Source organism: Thamnophis elegans, chromosome Z (assembly GCF_009769535.1).
Source record: "Thamnophis elegans isolate rThaEle1 chromosome Z, rThaEle1.pri, whole genome shotgun sequence".
NCBI lineage: Eukaryota > Metazoa > Chordata > Lepidosauria > Squamata > Colubridae > Thamnophis > Thamnophis elegans.
Window position 1 is genome coordinate 42,251,477 of NC_045558.1, and position 7,556 is coordinate 42,259,032.

Consider the following 7,556-nt stretch of genomic DNA (forward strand, 5'->3'; position numbering starts at 1 on the left):
TGCATAAATGAATGTTGCAACAAGGCAGTAAAACATGGCTTTGGGGAACCAGAATTACGTAGCGTTCTTGAAGCTGAAATGACCAATTATGTGTTTTCTTTGCTTTGATGTATGAAAACAAACAAAACAAAACTAATTCATATAAAATGATTTTTAAAAAGGAATTGTATTATTTCCACGGGTTGGAAATATTTTATTATTTCAGGTTGGATTAATGCACAAAGGCTTATTCATTGTTTATATCCAACAGTGTTTTTTTGTAATAATATGAAGTGAGGTGGGTGGTAAATTACCATCTGTCTATTTCAGCAACAGAAAAAGCCATACAATTTAATTCATACCATAGCAGTGCTTGATCTTTAATTCTGTAGATTTATTTTTAATAAATTACAGTGTTTTTTAATAGAATTTGCTTTATAGTAAAATGCAACCCTGAGAGAAAGTTCTTTTAAAATATGACAGCATTTATTTGGAGTAAATATGGAAAAGAGCACATTCTCAGTATTTTATAATCATAATTGTTAATGGGTTATTTTTCAGATAAAAAGAAACTGGAAATTTGCAGCACAACTGTAAATTTGAGCCAATACTTCCTTTAAAAAAATCTGTTTAAAAAGTGATTTTCTGTGACATAAACAATAATATGTGGTGGTGGTGGTGGTGGTGGTGGTGGTGGTGGTGGTGGTGGTGGTGGTGGTGGTAGTAGTAGTAGTAGTAGTAGTAGTAGTAGTAATAATAATAATAATAATAATAATAATAATAATAAAGCTAAAACCGGTAAGTTTAATATCCTAATTTCAATGAAACTTTTCACAGTTCTTAGTCAAACAGGATTCCCTCTGAAGCAATCAAGACTTTCTTGAATCCTCATGAAAATGCTTATAAAATATACTACAAGCAATTGTTTCTAAATAGCTACTTCCTGATTTACTTTTCTATATTTGGGAAATGTCACGGCATGAAAAGTAAAAGAAAGAAAATCATTTGGTGATTGACAGGCCTATCTTCTAATCACTGAAAGTGGTTTACTAGCACATCTCCAGTTCCTAGGCTTAAAGAAAGGATGTGTAATCTCATAAACTGGTTTTGTGCATGCCTTTTGTTAATATGACCTAATCTGAACATTTGTGTGATGTCAGTAAAACAACAGATTAGAATTTCCATACTTGCCTGATTTTTTTTATCTTCCCCATTAACTTGTTTGTCTTTTAGATGAAATTCCTCCTTTTCAAATCTAATAAACTGCTTCTTATCCTAATTCTTCCTATAGAAACTGTTCCACTATTGTACATATTATATATTAGTCTATATTGCATCTTAATTTTATTATATCATAAATGCTAACTTTCATCGCTTATTTAGGTATATTTAGGTACATTTAGATCAATCTTAATCCTTAGATTAAAGCTATTTTCTGAATCAAACTTCATGTTCATTCTTGTATATTTAATCATTTACTATATTATATATGTATTTGTTTTAGCATCTTCTGTTTGTGTTTCTAAACCTCATTTTATATTAATCATTAAATCAAATTTTATGTTCTTCAAATCAGCTCAGGCAATTTCCTAAATGATTCAATTCTGTCAATCTTATTAATTGATGTAGAAACCAATATTTTATGTTAATGATATTTAGAATTTTATATCAATTGACAAGATACAATGTAAATTAGCTTCATGCTGTTTTGATTCTGCTGTATTATAGCAATAAGAAAAGCAACAATGTTAAACACAGATATTCTTTCCAATATAAACTGTTAGTTTTCCATTACTGAATAAATTTTTAAAAGTAACATTTTATTTATTTAACTGAATTAAAATAAAATAACGTACGATCAGTGAGTGAGCTAATTAAGGTATCAAGAATGCTTTAATCAAATACATATAGACACACTTAAACATATATGCTTGTTTAGTGGATCTGATTCAAATTGTGATCCAGTTTGGGCCATTGCAGCTAAAATATATGGACCAAGTTTTTAAAAATCTTATAACATTTAATATTTAATTTGTTTGTTTGTTTAATTTGAAATAAATAATCAAAAACATTTTGACAGATCACTTATAGATGTTTACTAGTAACATCTATTGAAGTAATAAAAAATATTAAATACATTGCTCTTTTCCTTCTGTTGAGTTTAGATCACCCAAAAAAAGTAGATGCAAGCAAGCAAAAATTGGGACCATAATAAAATTGTGAATTATTGATAATTCATGTCTCTTTACTATGTTGCTAAACATGCTTACACCCCCCCAAAAAAAAGCATGTGGAAGACAGAGACTCTGGATCATGTTGATCAATACCAATAAAACATTACTTACTCACTTTGAACCAATCTTGATTTTCCTGTCTAACTTATTTCACAGTGTTTGAGAGGTTAGGATTTAGCTAATTAGATAGGTTTGTTATAGAAATGGCTGGTTATTACATATTGTTATGTAAAAGTAAAATATTGAAGCTGTATGTTATTATCTTACTCTACTAAAAGAATCGGAAGTCAATGCTTCCCCCCCCCACTTTTGTACTAGACTTTCCCATTTTCCCATGTTGCATTTTGATAAACTAATGAAAAATTTGGAACTGAAAAAAAAAAAGATAAGCAGGTAGACATCTCAGCATTTAGAAGAAAAGTAGCATGGGTGGATGGGTGGGAGGGAGGGAGAGAATAATAAATGCCAGACTTTAATTAAAAGAGAACATATCTTTGTATCTGAAATATACACTTGCACAAAATAAGAATCTAGAAGAGGGCTGGGTAACCTTTTGATGACTGGAGGCCATTCTCTATTATTGGAGGAGCTGAGGCAGCAACTGGGGAGGTGATGATACTTCACACCCTTGCCTGGAGCCTGGATGTTTTAGGGTTTTTCCAGGGTAATGGAAGTAGTGGGGGAGGAGGTTTTTTTGTTGTTGCTGCTGCTGCTGCTGCTATTTTTCATCCTGTTCAGTCTATTGGAGGCTTCTCAATTCCCACTTAAATTATTTCTGGTGACATTCAGAAAAGCCATTTAAAAAATCTGGTTTTCCAGCAACCCCCCACGCAAGAGTCATTTGCAACCCCATTTGCTGACTTCTTTATATGGTGTTATTGTTTCCCAATGTGGTCTATTTCTGCATTTCTGTTTTTAAGCCTTCTTTTCCTGCATGCCACCTAGAACTGTTTTGGTAATTGAGGTAGCTGACAAATTGATTAAATAAAATATAAATAAATGAGGAAAGCATATTGCCCACTTCAGCAACTGTACTGATGAAATTGGATGGCACAATCAGAAGGAATGTTGTGGGTCATGCAAAAGAATTGGGTACCACATGAAAATGTGTCTTGTTTGCTGCACCAACATCCCCATTCTATGAGTATTTCCCTGAGGTCCGTATTGCTTAAGGCATCGTTATAAAACCAGGTGATGTTACCTATACCACATGGATGGTGGCAACCAGTCTAAACTAGAGACAATTTCTGTCAGTGTGTAATTCCAGTTATTTAAAATCAACATCTTTAATCAGGGATCGGATCCATACTTGCAGGCAGACAGGTTATTTAACAGGTTATCATTCCCAAAAATTGCTCACCATTTGGGGGAATATGTTCAACCCAGGTTCTAAAACTATTGTATGTGGTAAAAAAATTCCAAACTCTCCATATGCTCACATTTATTTTCTATCTGTTCTTAAGGTTGTTATCCAACAAGCCCAAATAACAAAAACAGTTTTACCTTTCTTTCTTTTTTTCCTCTTAATTTTTTTTTCATTTTTGTTCCTCCCCCCACCTTCCTTTTTTCTTTTCCTTTCTTTTCTTGAAATACTGATAGAATGCTTATATTCCAGAAATGGGTTTCTGCCGGTTCAGCCCATATCGGGCTAACCGGTAGTGGCGGCAGTGGGAGGCATAAGTGGCACACACGCATGCACAAGTGAACCAGTAGTAAAAAAAATTAGAAACCCACCACTGTTATATTCCTTTTATTCTCTTAGAATATCTACAGAATATATTGTTGACAAAGTACCAGATGTAGACAAAATGATACATTTGTCCATATCCTTCTTAGTTGACCTCTGCATATGATCTTTATAATACGGCTAGAAAGAAATCCTTTCGGATTATTATTTTTTTCTGTATGTTAGATTGATTATTCCTGAGACTTAATGAAGAAGTTGGTTGACCTAATAAATGTGATGTTTATTAATAAAAAGATACTTGGCTGCAACTGTAATGAATTTTTGAATTTCCTAGATCAAAGTTTGATTGGCAGATTAATATGGTCTTCTTAGGAAGCTAATTAATTTTAAAGCAGAAGGCAACAGTTTTTCCCGTAGCCTTTATTACATGGGTGCATTTTACTATAACAAAGCAGTAGACAAGTCCTGCAGCTGACTTCTCTTGCTCCTTGTTTTTGTGTGGTGTCTCTAAAAACAAGTTCCACTGCAATTTTAGCAGGATTCTGGCATGTTCATTAATATAAGTGATAAATTCCTGCATGGGCTTTGCGTTTTATGAGTACATGGCAGTAATGGTGTAATAAAGATTAATTATGGTAAGTTATGGTGCCTAAAATGTGTACCTTCAAGCTGTTAAATGTGTGAAAGGAGATCCATTATGACAACAATGGGCATATTACTCTCAATAGGGATTATCATTATTTGCCTGTTAAAATGTGTGCCCATATTATTACGATAAAGGCACTAAAAATCCATTTTAAACACTCATTAAAATGGGATCTTTGCTTAGAAAGATGCTCTATGCCTGCCTGTTGTACTAGTTTTGTGAGATGTTCTTATATATTTCTTGTTACTTTTAACATAAAATTCAAGAAATGCTTGGATCAAACACAGTGTTAAAAATAAGTTCTTAAGAATTTTTAATACAGAAAAATTCAAAATGCCATGATTTAAATCTAATCTCTAAGACTTTGTCAAATATAATTAAAAACAGACTATGATACATTTATTTCAAGATTACGCCACTTTGACATAACAAGCCAATTCTTGTAGAATTATGATCAATCAGTAAGATAATCATACTAAAATTAGTTTTGAAATCAAAACTAATGTTTAAGGTAGTTTAATTTGAGTCTAATTTATCGTGTAATCCTTATTTATTTGAAAAAAGTCCCACTGAATGCAGTAGAGCGTAATTCTGGGTAAGTGGCAATAGGATTGTATCAGAGATGTGATATGGAACTGTTACTAAAGCTATGTCAAGCCATTTGAAGAAATGTTTCATAAAATGAGCAAATAGGCCCTTCAAAAGGTTTAATACACCCCTAGGGTATTTTTTTTACATAACATGTGTTAAAAGGACTATTGATACTCATCTCCAAGAATCCTAAAAGTTGGGAGATTCTTTACACTTTACGTATATCATGTAAAGTAGTATATAAATCTATGTGCTATTGCTATCATCATCAACCATACCCCAGTTACTTTTTCCACTTCTGCAGAATTATCTAGAACCTTGCCAAATACACCAGCCCTCTCACTAGAATAATAACAAGAAGAACTTCCTGCATCATCCGGGTATTCTCAGAAGCAAGTCACATTCTGTTAACTAAGATCCATAGCATTCATGAGGTCAGTGTCAGTGTATTTTTATGGAGATAGGACAGAATTGTATGTTGAGGGAGAACTTTATCTTATTATTCTAAAATATTCTTCCTTTCATCAGCTAAAATTTTAGGAGAACATCGCTGGAACTGATGAATGGATTCCACTTTATTCTGGATTTCTTAATATAAATTAAGATTAATTAATTTATTAATTAAATGTAATTAATTAAATGTAATGAATCATTGAATTTAATTATGCAATGATACATAGGTTATAAAGGAAATTGTAGAGTGCAGGATCAATAGAAGCGAAAGAAACATTGCTAGAATGCCTAGACCTTCCTAAGCAGCTTGTTAAAAACAAATCATTGAAATTTGAAGCAATTTCTATTTTACTAAAAAGTGAGCATGGCCTTGTACCTAGTTCAATGCAAAGCATGTTCCATACGAATGAATATGCTATGTTTTATTCGCAGGGAACCACATTTGACCTCAAATGGTATGCCACAATGCATTCTCAAAAGTAGCAAATGAGTCTAGAACAAAAATAAATTGAATTTTATTTCAGTACCCTGGAAATGAAAAGTAAATCCATTATATATGAATATTCCTTATATATTTAATAATTTTCTCTTTCTGGGTTGGGTGTGTGTGTGGGTGGGGTAGATGGACAGATGGATAGACGGATGGATGGACAGACGTATTCATGTACAATTTAATAACAATTTATAATATTCTCTGTGGGAAATAGTTAAGGCTTTTCAGGACTACATTTAGTGCTAGATTGTGTGTTTATATAGCAATAAACAGTTTTCAATAGATGATAATTTTAAAATCAGTCCTTTAGATAAGTTTCACAAATAATTTCTTTAAAATTTTTAAGGCATAGATGCAAGAAGCAGAAAAAACTAAGTAGCAAAACATAATTCTATCATCATCACTTTAAAGATTTTTATAAAGATATTCTTGAAATCAAAGAACCCCATAAAATTTATTAAAAAAAGAATTTAGTTTCTGAAAATATTTTTCAAAATATTTGCAAGTACCAATCAATGAGGAAGAATTCGGTTTTCAAAATTGATTTTCCAAATCTTGAGCTATATCATCAAGAATAACTGTTGTCAAGTATTAAACAGTGGAAGCCATCAATCATTGTAATTTTCCAATTTGGGTAACTTGGAATATGCATATATAGTACCTTTGATTGGATGGATAGTATTAGGATATAACCACTCTAATGTTTTTGGAAACAATTATATGTTAGAAACCTATAAAATGAAATGTCTAAAAAAAAACAGATTTAATCCTTTTACCCACACTAAATTGACTTCATGGTGAAATCCAACATTAAATTTTTTTTGGGGGGGGGGAATAGTAATATGGAAAAATTAAATTAAAATGAGGATTTGACTTTGGATTAATTGATAGATGATGGAATGAATTTTTAACAAATGTCACCTATAGATGTAACTCAGTGGCAATATTTACAGCTACAATATTTATTAATAACATTGTTGGACTAGCAGCATTTTCAGCTTCTGAGATTCTCAAAATACTAAAGCCACTAGTTAACATCTTTAATAAAAAACTTATTATCAATTTGATATGCAAAGGTTAAGAGCTGAATGGAATAAAGAATTATGATATGCACTATGAATGTCATTTAAACAACATATACTGGTAGCAGAATTTTTAGAAAGCATAATAGTTATATAATTGTATTAGAAATGAACGTGTGTGTGTGTGTACACATACACACACACACTTGCAAACTGTTTGCCTTAACTAATTATATATGCAATTATAACTGTTTACTATAGCAACATATCATACTTTGTTTTTTCTTTTGTACTCTTAAACTTATTTTTAAGCAGTTGTTTTGCATTTTTATTACGTATGTGTTTTGATGTTTTATATCTTTTTTCTTTTTCTGTTATTATTTTAAAAGGCAATTTTAAAAACTAATCACTTTTATACTAGCTAGATTTGCAGTATACAGGGAGCTCTTTG